The following is an 18934-nucleotide window of genomic DNA, read 5'->3' as shown; positions in this document are numbered from 1 at the left end:
TACAGTTTTGAAGCTCACATATGAATCTCCCAAGACAGAAAATTAAGAAATCCATCATAAGTATCACAGAAAATTTTAAGTCAAACCTAAAGAGCTGTAGCTCCAATTAAACAGCAAGTAAACACTGATGACTCAGACTGGTTTTCTCACAGCAATAAATAATAAAAAAGTGCCAATAAAAGGGAGATGGCTTATTTTTGAGAACCTTGATCTACTGCTTAAGAAGTGATATGGTCATGTGCTTTCCCTGCATCATTCATGTCCCCTCCCTGTCACAGACATTCTGTAGGACCTTATATGGATTATAAACCAGTCTGAACATATCACTAGTATTTCTTTGTTTTAAATGAATGCTGCAAGTGTAAGTCTATCAAAAATGACTGGAGTGCCTATAGACCAGGATTGAGAAGCAGGTGTAGACCTGTGCTGAAATGGAATAATCAAAAAGATATGAATATTTTTACCTCTCTTGAGTCTTACTTGTCAATGGTGACTGTCCCTGGATGCCATCAGTTTTGGTGGAAAGCTACTGCCAGGTAAATAAAGTGACATTTTTAGATGGGTGGAAAATGTAATCTACCAGAGAGGTAAAAATGTCTGGCTTAATGTGTGCTACTGCAGATTCTAAAAATCATTTTGGGAATTATTTCCTTTTTTTACTAAAGGTGGGAAGAAAGCTCAGGACAAACAAGCAGGGAAAAGGACCAATCTTCCCACGACTGCTGGCAAGCACCAAGATTCCATAGTTGCACTGAGCAGTCTCACCTGGGATCCCTGCCCACTGCCCACAGGCCCTGGGAATCATTTAAGCGCTGGACTGCTCCACCTTCCCTTCTGGAGACGTGGTGAAGGTGAGTTTGGCTTTAGCTCTGACTCTTTCCTAGATGGACTTCAGGCTTACCCACTTTTTCCTTTGGGCCTGCCATGTACCTTTGTCCTCTGTGCTGCTCCTGAGGCTGTCAATGGACTTGTCTTTTGGCACTCACCTTGGATGCTGCATGCTCTGGCAAGTGGAAGTCCAGCCTGTGCCAATGCTGCCCTCAGTGCCAAGGTCTTCTGCTCCCAGCTCCATGGAGCAGTCCTGGTCCCTGGCACAGAAGCCCTCCTGTGTATGCTGAACAGGTGTTTCACCCAAGGTAGAGAGGATGAGCTTGGTTATGGAAGATTTAACATCACTGCTTTTGTAGAAAATCTTGTAGAAGTCCTTGTAGAAAATCTTTTCTAATTGACTTTTTCTATAAGAATCAATTTTTTTCATTTCAACACTAATTTCTAAGTAGGTTATTTTGTTTTGTTTTGTTTTTTGGGGTTTTTTTGAGGTTTTGGGTTTTTTTTTTGCGAGAAGCTTAAATGGTAACTGTATACAATGTATACAGTCACCATTTTATAGTTGCTAAAGTAGCAACTATAAAAATATGTGTGGAACTCTTCACTTCCAAATACGTTAAAGACCTTTACAAGTCCTGATAATTTCATGCAAATGACTCTCCTACTACTTTCAAACGGCCAGGTTAGTTCTCTGACATAACTGATTAAAATAAGTGTAATGGCAACTTTACCAGCTGCACCTAGGCTTTTTAATGCCTATTTTACAGCTGTCACTAACTTGTGTCAGTGTTGTTTTCGTCAGTAATGTATCAAATTGAAGTTTTCAGGGAACAGCTTGTAGAGTAAACCAAAAAACATTTATTTTATTTATGTCTCTCAGATTTTAAGAAACTTTCTCACTATCCTAGAAAGAGTAATGCAATCTAAAAATTAATAAATATTTTCATGCATCTTTATATTGAGAAGGTACACTGTACACTCTTTCAGCAATCAAGTCTTCTATAGAACTAATTTATTAAGCTGTCTGCAAATCAACAAGTTTTTCTGTCTCATAGCCTGTAAAAACATTAAAGGATCCAACTGCAAAGCAGAGAGCAACTTCACAGGTCTCAGTTTGACTCAGTCAAACAGATGGTGTTCCCCAAGCTATGGTACTGGGGCCAGTCCTGTTTAATATCTTTATTGATGATTGGAATGAGAGGACTGAGCCCCTCCAGTCAGTTTTCAGGTGACAAGTTGAGAAGGAGTGTTGATCTGCTGGAGGGCAGGAAGGCTCCACAGAGGGATTGGCAAGCTGTATTGAGGGGCCCAAGCGAAATGCCAGGTCCTGCACTTGAGTCTCAACAACCACTACAGGCTGGGGGAAGAGCAGCTGGAAAGCTGCAGAGCAGAAAAGGATGTAGGGGTGCTGGTTGACAGCAGCTGAACATGAGCCAGCCTGTGCCCAGGTGGCCAAGAAGGCCAGTGGCATCCTGGCCTGGATCAGCAATGGTGTGGCCAGCAGGACCAGGGCAGTGACTGTCCCTCTGTACTAGGCACTGGTGATGCTGCACCTCAAATCCCATGTTCAGTTTTTGGGCCCCTCAATACAAGGAAGACACTGAGGAGCTGGAGTGTGTCCAGAGAAGAGCAACAGAGCTGGGGAAGGGTCTGGAGTACAAATCCTATGAGAGAGAGCTGAGGGACCTGGTAGTATTAGGACATTTCTTGAAGTGTGGAACATGAGGAAGCACAGGAAGATAGAAAGGCATGTTCCATGCTGGCCCATGTCATTCCCAGTAGTTAGAAGATCCTATGTCCCTGCCTAAGTTGATGCAAAGGTTTACCCACATCCTTACAAATCAGGCCATGAAACTGTTCTCCAGAATTGACTTGATTTGTTTTTCCCCTCTGAGGCTTCAAATTACAAAATCTTGAAATTTAATCCTTTAAAAAGATTAATTTCAACAAAACCATGGAGCTTAAGATGGGGATGGATGGATTTTTCTCCCCAGGCAATTACAGTGCAAATAAGAGGCAGAACTCTTACAACTTGCCTGGGAGGAAATCATCTTTGGGTTCAGATCAAGCTGCAAATAACTTTGGAGACAGCAAAGGACAAACTGAAACCACAGGTTATACTGAGAAATTATTTTATTTAGCACAATTTGTTACATGATATGTGCTGTTGGATACACTGATGTATAAAGTGTCAGTGTTTGAGACACTTGGGAGGTGCAAATGGAGAGGAAGATTTCACAAAGGCCATAAATCACAGTTTTCATCATATTTTGCTTATGTATTTTATTCTCTAGATATACTCATGCATAGCAGGATAAGGTAAATTTTTAAAATTTCAATTTTATGCCAAAATAGCCATCCGTAGATATCCATATGGTGAATCCATATTAGTAATTGTAGAATTGGGAGAATAACTCTGTGCAGAGTTTTTGATATTTAAAAGGATGGATAAGCACAATTTAACTATCTACATGACACAAGAGGCATTCTGCTTCAAATAAATCACGAAAATAGTAACAAGATTTTTATATTGTGCACTGCTTTGCACTGAAAAATATTAAAGAAAATTTTCTAAAAAAATGTTGGATATAGTCAAGTGTATGCATCCAAGGGACAGAGCTATACAAATTAATTCATCAGACTACCATGCAGGCATTCATTCTTTAAAAATATTAAGAAAGGTACCTAGATCATGATGCCAAATTAGTCTGAAATTCAAGAAAGAGTCCTGCTTCTTTAAGGAGTAGCAAACACCATATTAACCAAAACTAGGCAAATTTGCTACTGTGGGTGTAGCAGAAAATGTAGGAGATAATGGAAATCCTGTTAGAGAACTGGTTAAACCTCCCCAGCTCTGACTCAACCAGGCAGCAATTAGGATGTGTAGCAAAGAGGATATGTAAATTGTGCACTCTTGTCTGCTGAAGTGGTAATCATGTTCCAGCTGGGTGCAGATGAAGTGCAGAGTCATGTTTCAAATTCCAAGGGAAAAAAAAAAAAGTAGTTTAAAACACTCCCTTAATTTCCTTTAACCATTTGCTTTTGTCACAACTTTCTGCTAGTCTTGTGTACCTCATTCTAAGTTGGTCTATACATTATATATGAAGCCTGTGTGTTTATCAGGAGGCTTTGAATTCCAGAGGGCAGTAGTGCCTAAATGTGAAGTGAATGCTTTAGGTACTTTTTTTAGTGCACTCTCTTGAGGGTTCTGTTAAGATAAGACTTAACCTCTACTATGCCCTAAGTAATTTACTCCACAGGACATATATTCTCTGAAGAATTCAGCCCAAAACCACAGCAAGAACTAATTAAATTTCAGTCTCATCTACTAAGAAATGTCTCTCTGGCATATCTGTAAAAAATTTTCCTAGGTTTTGGTTTAGGATGAAGTTTAACTTTCAGACTAGGTTGGCATATTTTTTCCATGTGGTGTTCAACTGTGATATTTGCTACGTTTTGCATTAACTTGGATCAATGAAATATATATTTTGGGAAGCAGCATACTGGAGGTGGAGTCATTTGCCTGGAAGGTGGCCAGTCTACAAAAGAAGACCTTTATCTTTCTACATTTTCACTGGTGAATGCTGCTGCAGCATTTTATGTGAACAGCCTACACATTACTTTTTCTCTTCGTTCTGGAAAGTATCTAATAATGAAGCCTACATGAGGTCTGTCTCATAATTATAGCTGTCACCACAGTCTTCCCTATTCCCTGGATATTTTAGATCATAATCTGCAAAGCCAAAAGTATCTTAAAGGCTCAAAGCCACTGAAGTGAAAGCACTTAGTACCTACCAAATATCAAGGTTTCTGAAGTTAAAAAAAATAGCTAATCTCAGGGTAAAGACAAAATAATAACTGAATCATGGAACACCATACTACTCTAGTTGAGCACTTACAAAAGTGTGACAGATAGCTGATACCTCCAGTTAAAATAATTTTTAAAAAGTTATTTATCTTAGCAAATGAAACTCTTTTATGTAGGAGAAGTCCTGGATATTTTGACTCAGAAATTTTTGTCTCAGATAATTTATAAATTCTCAGTAGAAATAGAGTTATGTTTCAGATTAAAATAGTTTCTCAATCATTACTATTAGCTGTTTTTTTCTTGGTAGTGAGAAAAACATGTAGCAAATAAAAATTAAAAATATCTGCCCCAGAGATTAGTCTTGACTGGCAACAGAAATGTGGATAGACACAGATGATTGGGAAGAGTATTCTACAAAGCAATTTGGGTTTTTTAGTGGATATGATATTCTTGTTTACTACACATTTATATCAAAGTATAAATAATCTTTGTATTTATATCAAGAAAATGTCCTCTCTGTATCGGCTTTTACCTAAGTGTCTTTACTAAGTCAGACCAGTCTGAACATTGCTCCCTGTAACTTTTAACCTCTGCTCTTCCCTAATCTACTCTAAACAAAATCACTTAGAGCTGAATAGAGGATTTATGTACACCTTCATATTATGCTAATATGTAGCATATTTTCATCAGACAAGCTCTCATTCTGTAGCCACAGGCTTTGGAGCTAAAAGCAAGTCAGTGCCTTCTGGCCTGGGGAGGTACATGTTTGTCAGAACCCTTGAGAGCAGTGAGCTGGGGTGATGGGGGATGAAACTTGCCCTGGAGCACAGGAAGCTGTTGTTGAGAGCTTGGCAGGGCATCAAGAGTGTTTTGGGGGGCTTCAAATGGCCAATGCTCTTCTGTGCTGGGTGGGAGCATGAAATGTAAACCTTATCTAGGTGCAAAGCTTCCATGCCATATGGGCTTAGACAAGTTCCAGTGAAGCACTGCTAGCACTATAATTTCCACATGAATATGGCCAGAATGTTTAGGTATTGATAGATAAGGAAAGTTATGTGCTCAGAACACACACTGCAATAAATGTGTTGAAACATCTTGTGGCCATTTAATTAATTATCCAGTATCTAGAAATAACTAGACTATCCTGTGATTGAAAGGGGAAAAGGAGGTGAGGCTGGTGCTAAAATACAATAACATTTAACCAGCTTCTTCTTGTATTCTCTGAAGCTAATGAAAAAGCTTCTAGCTTGTATATAGGGTTAGGTTTTTTAAAGTAAAAGAAAACAACAGAAATGTTCTTTGGATATTTTAGTAATTGTCATCCCTCTTTTAAGGTAAACATGTAGTAGCCAACAGACATCATTTTGCCATTTTTAAGGGATGCAGGATTCCTTTAATTATTAATAATAATAATTTATATAATTTTTATGTTATTTTTTTTCTTTTAAAGCATTGCTAGATGTACTTTATAATTGTAGTCTTAACTACTTCAGGCCCACCACATCATTTAATATGATGCTTCTTTCTCATTTGTTTCACCATTTTTGTGTGTTTTTTTAAGAAAGCATATTGTGATTTGCATGTACAAATCCTTTAATATATGTAAAAATTGCAGGCCAGGAAGATTTTAATGTTTTAGCTCAATTCAGTGTTAGCAGTGTTCATTTGAAAATCGGATTTCAGGGACTACTAGGAAGCTCCAAACAGTTTAATGAAACCTGATCATGTTGGATTATTTTTTTTCTTGGTGAGTATATATTGATATGAGAAACATTATCACCATAAGAAAGATCAATTGATGTGTACACATTTTATTACTAACAGGAAAATATTGATGTAGTTATTTAAACTAGGGATAATAAAATAGATTTCATGAAGAAACTAAAGCAAGTCATGGCTTGTTTTACTTTGTTGCTAGGCTTCCCCTAATGAAGAGTAGACTTCCTAATGTATAACACTTAAAAAACATATTTAAAAAAACCCTTCCTGATCTTGTGAAAGTTGTAAAAAATTCCATTAATTTCTTATTCCTTTGAAGATATAGTCCTATTCTTCACAAGAAAGCAAATAAACAAATTTGTCTAAAATTTGGACAATATTAATGATTGCTTTAGTATTGACCTCAGGAAGAACATGACTGAGCACCCCCGAAAAAGGAGGTGGTGTTACAGGGTGGCTTCAGTGAAGGAGTTCTTTTGGGTTTAAGCCAACAGTTGTTGGAAAATATTCTTCCAATATCTAGGGAAAAATCAGCATAGATCACATTGAACTGTAATGTACAGTATGTGCAAAAAATAATACCAAGGACTAAGAGTGCATTGGCTATGCTGAAATTTTTTCCTTCAGAGCACAGTAGCCATTAATTTGACAGGAGTGGCTTGCAAGGTGTTTTTTTTTTACCAGATTTTAGAGAACAGATGTGTGTAGCATTAAGCATTCGTATTTGACAACCTTCAAAGTTAAAGGAGTAAATGTGCATGAAAAAGGAACCACCTCTTCCCATTTCTTTCCACTTAGACACATATTTTCCAGTTTGGTACACAGTAGGAGATGAGAAAGGTGACATCTGCAATGTAGCTTCTTGCACAGCTGGATTCTGCAGAGATCTCTTCACAGCTGCCAACCCTGCCTTTCTTTCTTAACTACTTTTCTCTGAAAATACCTTTTTTGTTGTTTTTGTTTGTTTCATTTGGTTTGTGGGGTTTTGTTTGGGTTGTTATTGTTTTTATTTTCATTTTGGTTTGTGTTTTTTCTGGTTTTTTTTTTTTAATAGGGAAGCAAGTGGAGCCTTAAGGAGAACAAAGAGTAAGAATAAATTAAAAGGTCAGGAATCTGCTCTTTAAATACCATCCAGCCCAGTTCAAGGCTTTAACAGAAGGGCTGAGGAGGCCCATCACATATATGAAAGTATCTGTGTAATGAATTTGCATCTAAGAAAAGTTATCAGAAGAAAGCAACCAGCAATTTAAGTTGAGGTATGGCTAAGGCATCCTCAGGAGAGCATTTTTGAGGGGCATGACTAAAAGCAGACAATCACAGTGGTGATGGCAGCTTGGTTTTGTGGTGGACCAATTCAAACCACTACCGTCTGGCATTTTTAGCAAAACTGTTGTTTAACCTTGTAAGCATTGAAGTACAAACACATGAATAACAACAAGCAAATGGAGAGTGTGCGTGGCTCATGAAGTGGTGGGAAGTTATGCTGCTATTAGCAGTCAAAAGACTCCACGTAAAGTTTAATCTGTCTGAGCCAAGTAAAGAAGCCACGTTTGAAAAGATGTGTGATAAAGGGGTTTTTCTTAAATTGGACTGATTAGTGGGTGCTGTGGTGAGAGATCAAAGGGCTTTTCTCTACTTTTGCTTTAATACAGGAGAAATAAATAAAAAAGAGAAGAGTGCGGCTGATACCAAATGAAAACAATCTCAGAGTGAACCACCCATGAGAAACAACAGTGTATTGATCTTTATCAACACCCAGGGATGTTTCAGATATCATTACTCATAGAAAGACATGTTTACCTTCCCAGATTAGAGATTAAACAAAAAATCAAAACAAAAGTAAATTAAGCCAGAGTAGCCATTTTTTGTAGCCAGTTTAGTGTGGTTAAGTGTGCTCATTTGTTGTGAACCCTGCAGAATACTTCATACGAAATAACGTATTTGTTCAGGTTTTTAAAATGGCCATTTCATCCCAGGTTTATACCTGGAATGCTATAAGTTAAAGTATGTCCCTCTATCTAGTCCTAGCAAAGGAACATGATTCTTATTCATTATCTTATTCTTATCTTATTTAAAATTTCTCTAGATTGCAAAATAAATGCTAATAATTTAATTAGTGAAGGGAAGGAAAAAAAACTTACAGTAATCAAGGAAATCAAAATTCCAGTCTTTCACTTTCTTAATATTAAGATATTAAAACATAACCAGTACACACTAACTCAGTGTTTAGGGAAGCCCAAAAACTACAGTTCTGAATAGGCTTCAGCCTATTACATAGAGAAGGCAATAAAGAATACACTTGCAAAAATGAGAAGTTAAATATACGTCTTAAATTTCTGTGATTGACTAAAAATTTCCCTCAAACTTGCACTGAGATCTCTCCTAAAAGTTTCACAGTATTTCTTTTGAACTATGCAATGTTTGACATACTAGGGTTTATTGCTTTATTGAAGATAATTAGTCAGGTTAACTTTAGAACACTCTAAGACACATGTGCTAAATTAAATCATATTTCAAGTCAAAATTCAGTGTAACATTTCTTGATTACAAATGAACATGTTAGACAAAGTCAGTTTTGACTGTACAGATTTATATGATTGCTTTAGGAAGAAGATAGCAAGTCAAACCTTATCTTAAAACAAGTAATGAAAAATCTTCAATGGAATAGTCACCAATTTTTACAGGTGCAGGCCTAACTTCTATGTTCTTAACAGTCTCAAGTCCACAGCATTCTTTAATGCTTCAGTAGAATTACTGCATATTTGTGTCTGCTTCAGCTGAAGAATATATGGCTTATTTTCCATACACAATGAACGCAGCACTTGACCCTGATGCATTTGAAGCAATAAGTAATGCTTACATTGACTTGGTATCATAGCAAATGTAGGATGGATTGGACCTTTATTGCTGAAGTGTATCGAATGTGCATCTCTGAGAACAGAAAGCCCCAGCTGCAGCAACTGATTGCATTATTGAGGAAAGTCTCCCTCCATTCACTAATTCATTTAAACAAGATTTTTGCTGCATAGATCAAAGAAATCTTTCCTGGTTAAATTATTTCTGATAAATATTTTTAACAACATATTTAGTCTGGTTTTTTTCCCATAGATTAATTTACAATAATTTATCTTTGTTGAATATAATTTTTTTAATAATTCAGACAGTTGTTTATGAAATATCTGTTGCTCTATATTCTCTGCCATCCTATTTTGATTCAATGGCTTTTTATTTGGCACGCTGTCTAAAAGCAATTTGGTTTTAACTGGTAGTTTCATTTCTATGCCATTCTCTGCTTCCTAGTCTTCCAAGAGCTTTTGAGCTGAACAGGCAGGTTTTTCAGTGCAAATTCTAATCCTCTCTTCCTGCTACAAAACAAAAAACATTTTTATGGAAACATTTGTTGGAGAAAATATTTGTTTATGCTGAAGTGTCACTGTTGGCTTTATTTTTGTTTCTCTAAAAGTTTTATCTAATTTTGTTCTTCTATTGTTCTGCACCTATAATGTTTCCCAGACCTGTGCTTTTTGTGTTCAGATGATGTTTTGATGAACTCATGATTTCCATTCAATTGCAAGAGACAGTCAGTTTTAGACTTTCTTCAAAAGCAAAGAAGTGAAAAATAACTCTGCAACTTGAGTAGAACAGGAGTTTACTCTGGATGTGTGAGATTTGCTTAATACATTGTTTAGCAGATTTTGCTATCTTTCTTTGCAGAGATTATTTTAAATTAATTTCTGCTAATAAAAAATAAATTGTAGGATTGGAAAAGATAACATTCACATTTTAATTAAAACATTAGGTGTGGCTAAAAAATTTAAGAGATTTTGAGACTGAAGAACTTTATCTCTCTCTTTTACATGTAGAAGGAGAGATATGAGAGATACCCAAGTAACACTTCACTTGAAATCCCAAGTGCTTACTTAAGCTCTGAACAGCAACATATATATATATATATATATATATATATATATATATGTATAAAACACCTATGTTTTCCAAAAGTAGTGAATTTAGAGTGAGTCTACTTTTATAGCTTAATCTCTTATTTTTAATCCCCCTTATTTTTTCCTAAGTGCTATTGTTAAATTCCTGACATAATGAACTTTATCTTTTGAGAACAAAGGTGACACTTCATCCATTTTGTCACTGCCCTATAAATTCATTTTTGCATGGTAAATCCAAGGAAAAAATATTTACCTGTATAATTTCCTCACATACACATAGTGTATCCCCCTACTCAATGAGAACTAGATATGCTCTGCCTAAATCAAAAAACTCAAGTGGTCCCCAGAATATAACCTAGGGGATGAAGAAAGTCAAAGCTGTCTGTGCAGATCTGTTCCTCACTTCTGGTGAAATTTTGGGCATTGACCAGTTGTTTGGGGTTTTATATTTTTGCTAAAATGTATTAACACTTTTGATGAGGTCTTACAGTGTGTTAGTTTTCAAAGAGTAGATGTATAGATACTGATGAATTCCCAAATGCTCATGAATGCATACACTGTGGTCCAAAGAAGTGCATTCATTACCCAAATCACAGAGGTCTTGTCAAAAATTTTAGAGTGAATCAGCATCAGACTGTGAGTGTACTGGTTCTTTCAATGGAAGATGTGAAGCCCATTTGGCAATACTCATTATCTGATACTTAAAAAGCAGGGGATCATCATAATGAGGGTTCAGGTCAGCCAGACATACATTCCTTGCAGTCATACTCTGAACGTGATTTTCACTGCCTACTTTCAAACACAATTAGTAGTCACTTTGATGATACTGACACTTGACACTGGAAATGTCAGAACAGAATTTTGAATAAAAGAAATAAAGCTTACTATCATTTTTTAGTAGAAAAGCAGCTATGAAGTGCAGAGGGAAAAAAAACATAATTTCATCCTGCAATGAGAGTAGGAACCTAGGAGTGTAGGCTTCCCACAGGGAAAAAAATAAATTGTGATTTTTATCCATAGGAAATGCAGGGAATAGGGGTGTGTTGGTCCTGAGATGCTGCAGTCAGTATGTTTAGGATTTAAAGCACAGGGGTATTCCTGGCTCCACAGCCACTCTGATGAGAGGATGTTTATCTTCCATGTTAGAAATGACGGCCCTTACTTCTGTGTTTACATTGCAAATTAGAAACAAAAATGTTTATAACTGGAATGCTATGTTTAATTGTATTATGTAGGTGTCTTTTTAAACATCTTTTACTTACCTTTTTCTCCAAACTTTGTTGGCTTTCTGTCTGCCTTCCTTTAAGGAGAACATGTCAGCCAGTAGCAAGTGCTACAGTTCCTGTGCTGCTCTCTGCTTGCTTTTCATCTGCCTGGTGAAATGTATTCATTCTTCCTGTGCAACAGTACACCTTTGATGGGAGAGTGCAGCACACATCTCCATGCATCAATCTGCAGGTAGTTCTGGCTCTTGATGTTAGTTGTTAATGCTGATCCTTCTGATAGCTGCAGCATAGAGACCAGGACAATCACTTTCATTTGGTTTCAGGGATGGTACACTGTACTATTTAAATAAACATTTCATTGCATTGACCATGCCTGTAAAATAATCTACTGACACAACTATTTTCTGGAAGTATTTGAATTATTAATTCAAATTGTAATTTGAAATATTCAGATTAGAATGTGAAATATGTTCTTTTTCCCACTTAGATGTTTGACCTTTCTTAAACCATTTTTTTCACCTCATTCTAAAATGAGAAAGCTCTTGTTTTGTCCAACTTATGAAAACTCTGCTTTTTAGCACTATAGAGAGATTTAGCATATACATACTCCAAGATAACTGTAACAATATATTTCTACCTAAATACTTAATCTTATCCTTGAGGAATACTAAGGGCAAAAGCTTACTTCAAGATTAATCCCCAGTTTCTCAGTAGATACTTTTTATTTTATTTTTCAAATAACAGGCATTAAACAATTTCATTATCTAGCAGTATGGTTTTGTCTTTTTTCTTCTCTGTAATCAAAGTTTTTATCTCACTTTAGTGGTTAGAAAGGTACTATGCCAATGGGGATTACCTCAATTTGTAATATTCATATTAAAATACCTGGATGACTATGCAGGACAACATAAGGTGACTTAGTATACAAATCCCAGTGAAAAACATACAGCAGTATTCATTGTTTTAAGATCCAGCAACTGGCCCAACAAAAGTTACATAAAAAAGACAATGACAACACCTGGTCCAACATCCACTGAAATTAATGAGTTTTATATCAACCTTAATAATGAATTATATGTGTTTACCCAATTTTGGAAACTAACCTCCTTCTTAGGATCACTGAACTCCTTTCCTTTCCTCTGCATCCCATTCTGGCATTGACAAAAGAGGACAACGAGGTGTAACTCACCTTAAAAGCAGTAAATGATTGACTGCAGTGTTTTCCTACAAAGAAGTTCACAGCTCCCTCAGGGAGAGACAATCCATTGAATTACACAGAACTTGGACCAATTAAGACTCAGCTCTAGTTCCACTAAACCAAATTGTTCCTGTAACTTAAATGTGAGCTGATCCAGAGCTTAGAAGTATAAACTGTAAATGTTGTTCTCTGCATGTGATTGCTTCCAACTGTTCTTTTAACTAGCTCGTGTCACAGTCAACAATTAGCAGTGAAGTTAGTTTAATAGGCTGATTTCCATTTTCAAAATGAGGATTAGTGCATCTTGTTCAGCATTTTGGTTTTACAGGCAGTTTTAGCAAAGTGATCTTATGAGTTTGTTCCATTAATCTGGCTAGGGACAGGTAGTGAAAAAGTAAAGGAGGATCAAGTTGTGTTGTAATTGGAAGCCATAGTGAATATTCTTGGAGTCAGATCCAAACCTATTTCCTCTATTGCTAGGTTAGAAAACTATTTTCCACAACTTTTTCATGTTCCATTAACAGTTAAGATCTGAACTGTTGTCCACTGTGGAAGTCTTATTCATATAAATGAGAGTCATTTATGAGAATGAACCATTGTTCAAAATGAGGTACATGCTGGCTGGAGGTGCTGATATCTATTGTTGAGAATTATTAGATACATATACAACTTCAAGACATTCCTAAGTTGAGGTTTTCATTTTTAAACAGGCCTGTGATTTTGTTCGTTTGTTTTAATGAATAAACTTTGAGTGTTCTCAAGTGACTTTACATTATATTTGGCTGGTGCAAAAGTGAAATAGGGTTCCTCTGGAAGATTCAATGACAGCAAGTAGGACATATGGATACCAGGGAAATGGAGCATTCACTAGTCAGATGTTTGGTTGCCTTGTATAATAAATAGCTGACTGAGTATATGAATTGTATCTGGAAAAATGATTAATCTTATGGCACTATTAAGAAAAATTTCTAATCTATTCATGTCAATAATAATCCTTACATCAAATTTGTCAGTGTCTCCAAAACTATTACAAAATTCATTTCCAGGTAAGTCACTTTGCAGGTCTTGATGCACAATTGGAAATCAATGACTGCTTCAATGAAGTTTGGTCTGTGTATATGAGAAAAAGTTTTCAAGTATTCAAAGGATTAAAACACAAACAATTAATTTTAAACTGCAGTTTGGGTTTAGAAATGCTGAGACATAACACAGGCCTAAAAAATCTCATGAGAATTCAACAGCTCCTGTTAGCCTTGTCTTACATGAGCTCTCTTTTTCTCTCTTTTCACCAAAAATGTCAAGTTTACAGAAAATTTAATTAGTTTATATCTGCATATTTATCCATTAGGAAAAAATAAGTAGATATTTGCATTTTCTCTAAGGAATTTCTAATAGTTTTCAAGTTATATACCTGCAAGATTTTTTTCATTGTAAAAAATAATCTTGTGATTACATGTCTAACTTTATGTGCTATATAAGTAAAAAATATATATAATTTATATTATACTATAATATAAATAAGTTTCCTATTTAATGAATAATCAAAGGGGTGAAATATTCAAGCATACTGATTGGTAGTAAAGCCAGAAAAATATGGGGGTTTTTAATGTCTATTTCTTTTTCATAAGTAATCTTTAATCTTACCTCATAAAAAGATAGTCTTCAATGCCTAATGTAATTGAGACAGGTTCTGTGTTTAAAAGAACCTGTTAGGAAATCTAAACTTCTACAAGGCCTTTCAATCAAATTCAGAGTTTTTGAAATATCCCACCAAGGTATAGCTAAAATTGGTATGATGATTTATGTTAACAACTCATGTAAGATTTCCATTAAAGCTTTCATTTAAATAGAAATTGAACTAAGAACATATTCATGCAGAAAACCCCTGTGTACTGAGTAGCTATAAAAAACAAATTAATATCAATTTCCTCTGTAATGTTTTGTTACCTATAGCTATTGCTATCAAAGAAAACCAGGTGAGCAATAAGGGACACAGATATTTTATATCTGAATAGGAACATCCATCTTGAAGAACGATGAACTTTAGTAACCATATCTTTAGAGAGTTAACCTCCAATATAAAATAATTCAGTGACTGGAATTTAGAAGCTGAGATGGAGCAAGTTTGCAGCAAAACAGCAAACAGACAACTAGGAACTTCTAAAGTTTTTTTCTAAAACAAAATCCTCAATATCAAAATTCACTATGACCAATTTTGTTTCTAAATGCATTACACCTTGTGAAAGATTATTTTAAATTTTTTTCTTGAGTTCGAGGGGAAGATTGATGGCACTTGCTGCAGATATGCCCCTTATCTCAAAGGCCAGCTGTAACAATGGCTGTGTACCCTGGAGCCACTGGTAGCCCTGTAGGTGGGGCAGAGGATGGGGCTGAGCACTTGGCAGCTTGAGCTTTAGACTTCATTTTTGTCTTTATACCTTCATATGGAAAAAAACTGAATTATATGCCAAAGATCAGTGTTTCCAAGACAGCAGGGCTTCCTTTGCTCATTTCCTCCAAAACGTGCCTCCTTTAAATGTCTGAATTCAGATTAGTCAGTCACATCATCAAGTAGCAGAGACCACCAAAAAGTGGACATATTTTTGGCACTAAACAGCCCTGGGTCCTCTCTTTAAGCCAAGAAAGCCCAATCTGTAATGATCCCAGAAAGAGCAGCTTAACGAACATAACCTATCAGACTGAAGAAGAGAGCCAAGCTCATGTCACGGCACTAATCCTTCTCAGGTGCTGCTGGTTAAACTGTCAGGCATACTAATTTTGCTGACATTCTCTCAGCATTTCAGCTGAAATTGCTTTTTCAGTCCATGCCATTTATTAACCCATTAAAATTTGAATGCTATTATCAAGAAAAAGGAACCTCTCCTTTTCTGTCAGAGGTGAAGCTTGTTGTTCCTCATGTTGCTAATTATCAGCACAGGTTTCACAGAGTGTCTTGAGGGGCCTTCATCATTAATTTCAAAGCCATGCATTAAAAAACATCAAGAATTCTAAGTCATAGGTGGATGCTCTGTGTACATTTCCTGCAACATACTTAAGTCATGATAAAGAACTAAAAGGATTTGCATAAGCTAAAACAAGTTTTTCTTTTGCTAGTTTTGCCAAGTTTACATTCCCAGGGAAAAAGAGGTTCTGATGTTGAAGGTTGCATGGTAATGGGGTTTTTCTCTGGTTTTACCCAGACAAAAGCTGTAGTATATTAATTAGTTTAGAGATGTTATTTGGTACCTCTATTTCAGAGAAGCTTCCATAAGCTGTTGAAAATACAGGAAGAATAGGAGTGAATGATTACTTCTGGTTTTCCACTAATTCCCTGCTAACAAAGATATTCTTCAGAGTCTCAGGTGAGTGCTGGCAGCATCTCTTTGTAGCTCTTCACTTCCATGTCTGTAGAAAGTAAGATGTAGATGTTAACCTAAAACCATTAATGATATATCTTGAGCCATATGTACCAGGCAGTACATGTATGTTGCTAATTCCCTGCATTAGTGTTGCATTTCTTACTTTCCAGCCAAAGTGGCTGCTTGACACTGACTTTTATAAAAACACTGACTAAAAGCCTGAAATATTTCTTCAGTTAGTCCTACTGCATGAAACAGCTATTGTATAATAATGCATAGTTTTAAAAGAAAAGATTTTCAAGTGCAGTGTAGTAAGCTGTTACAAATAAATTAGAAAATAAAAATTAAAATTTGGAGCATAGAACACACCTATAAAGCTTCTGCCCTGCATCTCCCATTAATAAATAAAAAAAAGGGGAAGAAAGTTATTTTATTTTCCATCTAGCACACATCAAAGTCCATTGCTTTCTGTCTGCATTCACTGGTGCTTTGATTTTTCTTCATTACCACAGTCAAATACCTCCCTCCTACCCCATTACTCATCTCCCCTGTCATTAGTCAATGGTGTGTTATGGAGATTCACCACAAGCAAGGGGAAAGATGTTGAGTGAGAATATCTCTCTTTTCCCTTCATAAATCTGCACACTAATTGCAAAGCACACTTTGATTAATTTTTATTTTTAGATAATCAGATTTTAATCCATTTTTCAGCTGCTGAAAAAGTGTAAATTAACACTTCTGTTCTTTGATCCTGTATCTGCAAGCATACCCGTGTCTCATGCAGCACAAAACTGCATCAGGAAAAAAACATACATGAAATATTTGAGATCTAGATACTTATTTTCCAACAGTATTTTTTCCTGTCTGATTGGATTTACTCTCTCAGACTCCTGTCTAATTGGATCATTACTCTCATTACTCTTGTGACAGTGTTTCATTACAATTTGGTATGAGAAAAGACAAAGCAGTGTCATTTCCATACATCTTGTACATTTGTATGTTTCTGGTACTTGTAAGTTACAATACATTAATACACTATTATTTGTAGTCAAAATTATCAGATTACTATTTTGGAACATGAGGTTCATTAAAATATGGTTCTGTCTTAAAGCAGATGGAATTAATAGCAATAATATGGAGATTAGAGAGTTAATCTAATGGGTCAGGTAAATTAACCCAGTTCATGTAAGATTAACAGAGTAAGAAACGGAAAATACACGCAACACTGATATGGAAATGCTAAAAATATAAATACTCATATTTCTTCTTTTAAATTCTAGATCTTCTGATACTTCAGTGTGCAGAACCTTGTATTGGGTGACAAGGTTTGGTAACAGAGGGCCACAGGGTTGGCTCCTGTGAGAAGCTGCCAGAAGCTCTCCGAATGTCTGATGGAACCAGCACCAGCTGATGCCAAGATGGACTTGCCACTGGCCAAAGCTGAACTCATCAGTGATAGTGGTAGCACCTCTAGGATAACACAGTTAAGGAGAAAAGGAAATAAAAAATGTGGCTGTAGCCAAAAAAAGGAGCAAGAATACATGCCAGGAACAGCCCTGCAGATATATGGCTATATAATGGCAATGGAATACTTAGTATTCTGATAATTACCAGCACCAAGCATTTGCAGCAAAATAGTGAAATTACTCTCATCAGGTTGAAACATAAGCTATTTTTTGTTTTCCTCCTCATCTTCAGTAGCCCTGCAGCAGAAGCTAAATGGGTTAAAACTAGGATCTCATTCCTTTTCTTGTAACAGAGAAGCAATTTAGCTAAAGAAAATTGCAACTAATATTGCTTTGCACTTTCCAAATTACCTGCAAATGCATTTTGCTGCAGAGCTTGTCAAAAATCTCAAGAATTTCAATACCCAGAGGCTGAGCAGGCAAGAGGAGGATGGTCTGATAGGAGGACTCTTGCACAGGTAGCCCAGCAGAGCATGATGTATTGTACTGCACTCTGCTGATCCTGTTCTGGGAAGAGGGTTGGGTATTACTCACTGAAGGTCTCAGACTAGTGGAAGCTATATTTTTTTTTGAAAGGGCAGATTAACAGAGGACTTTATTTTTTTTGTCAGCTTGATGAGAGTTTTTTTTATGTTTATCATGTCTGTTTGAAACTCCTCTGTCAGGCATTTTGGATGTTAAAATAAGGTGTGAGGAGGTGGGTTAGTGGTGAAAGAACAAATAATAAAAAGCTGTGCATGGAAAGACAAATGGAGATCTCTGTCATGTATCACAAAAAGTGCAATAAAAAAAGGTGTAAAAATGGGTCTTAAAAAGTCTGCTAATTTTAAATGTTCCTACTTTTAGTGGATTTTTCCAATAGCAAGAATATTTTTTAAAAATTAATTCTTACATAATTGTACATATTTGAAGTGGATCCACTGTATTTTTTTCAAGCTTTCCCCTAAAAATGTTTATTCATATGTAGTAAAATAAGAATTCTTTAGAAAGTGAATAAAAATGAGACATTTTTATCAGTATTCTAGTGCTTTACAGAAATCACAAATGGGGAATCAGAAGTAGAAAACCCTATGATGTCTGTGAGTTCTTGACATAAAGTGGACATTAGACAGCATTATTTATTGTCTCTGTCATAGCTTAGTCCCTCACAATACTAGAATAAATTTAATTTATTACTGACTCACTCAAGCTTTTAGGCTGTTCTTTTGTGTTCTATAGAGAAAAGATGCTACTGAATACTCTTAAATCAAATTACTGTGCATTCTTTTAGAGATCTTTGCCTTTTTTTTTTTTTTTGAAGCCAGAAAATAAGTTTATGGAAATACTCTATGCTATTTCCTACCTACAGAATGCAACTGCATCACAGATCTCATCTTTATTATTGAC

General features: G+C 35.8%; 1 long non-coding RNA gene across 1 annotated transcript in view; it reads left to right on the top strand.

Moving 5' to 3' along the window:
• LOC110475431 (uncharacterized) overlaps positions 1–18304 on the top strand; it is a 59551-nt gene extending 41247 nt beyond the window's left edge. The window contains exons 3-5 of the long non-coding RNA XR_002466272.3: positions 666–851; positions 15981–16085; positions 17363–18304. This is a non-coding gene — a long non-coding RNA (uncharacterized LOC110475431). The remainder of the gene's footprint in view (positions 1–665; positions 852–15980; positions 16086–17362) is intronic.
• Positions 18305–18934: the final 630 nt, after the last annotated feature.

Source organism: Lonchura striata, chromosome 4 (assembly GCF_046129695.1).
Source record: "Lonchura striata isolate bLonStr1 chromosome 4, bLonStr1.mat, whole genome shotgun sequence".
NCBI lineage: Eukaryota > Metazoa > Chordata > Aves > Passeriformes > Estrildidae > Lonchura > Lonchura striata.
This window is presented reverse-complemented; position numbering and strand designations above follow the sequence as displayed.